This window comes from Peromyscus californicus, unplaced genomic scaffold, assembly GCF_007827085.1.
Source record: "Peromyscus californicus insignis strain IS unplaced genomic scaffold, ASM782708v3 Scaffold_12__1_contigs__length_115047231, whole genome shotgun sequence".
NCBI lineage: Eukaryota > Metazoa > Chordata > Mammalia > Rodentia > Cricetidae > Peromyscus > Peromyscus californicus.
The window spans coordinates 4,049,788-4,050,677 of record NW_026294413.1 but is presented as its reverse complement, the minus strand read 5'-3'; the positions used below and the strand labels follow the sequence as shown (position 1 = coordinate 4,050,677).

At 45.6% G+C, this 890-nt stretch overlaps 1 non-coding gene across 1 annotated transcript; it reads right to left on the bottom strand.

Moving 5' to 3' along the window:
- Positions 1-465: 465 nt before the first annotated feature.
- On the bottom strand, positions 466-625 carry LOC128108112 (U1 spliceosomal RNA). The gene has a single exon (XR_008217324.1). It is a non-coding gene; the product is annotated as a U1 spliceosomal RNA (small nuclear RNA).
- Between the last annotated feature and the right edge of the window lie 265 nt (positions 626-890).

Here is an 890-nt window from a genome sequence, read left to right as displayed (position 1 = left end):
AGCTCGCAGCTACCTGGGAGTCCAGCTCTAGAGGATCTGACGCCATCTCCTGGCTCCATGGGCACACATATGGCACACACTCACACAAGCACATACACAAAGTGAAAATAAAAATCTCTCCTAAAACAAAGAAATAAGAGTGCTAGGTCTTTTCTCTTCACCCGGAAACAAATTAGCACAGAACAGACATCTGCATGAAGGATGCTATGTGGGGAGGTGGTTGACTCCACAGAACCTCCTCATACGCGCTCACGCTGCAGGCTCTTCCTGACTGGGCAACACGTGTGGCAACGTATGCTTCTGGTCCTGAACCAAAAGCAAAGAAATGAGTATTGATTTTTAACATTTAAGATCCATTTTATTAAAATAGGGAGTGGGTGGCCTACCATGGGTTTTTGTTGTTTTCTTTGGGGGCACTTTTCTTTCTTTTCTTTTTTTTTTTTTTCTTTACTTTTTTTATTTATACAGGGGAGAGCGCGAACACAGTCCCCCACTACCACAAATTATGCAGTCGAGTTTCCCGCATTTGGGGAAATCGCAGGGGTCAGCACATCCGGAGTGCAATGGATAAGCCTCGCCCTGGGAAAACCACCTTTGTGATCATGGTATCTCTTGGGGGCACTTTTCAAGACAGGGTTTCTCTGTATATTCTCCAGTCCTGCCCAGGCCCACAGCCACTCAGACCCAAATAAACACACAGAGGCTTATATTAATTGAAACTGTATGGCCTAATGGCTCAGGCTTCTTGCTAGCTAGATCTTACACTTAAATTAACCCATATTTCTTATTTATGTTTAGCCACGTGGCTTGGTACCTTTTCCCAGTTCTGCCTTCACATCATGCTTCCTCTGAGTCTGGCTGGCGACTCCTGACTCAGCCTTCCTGTTCCC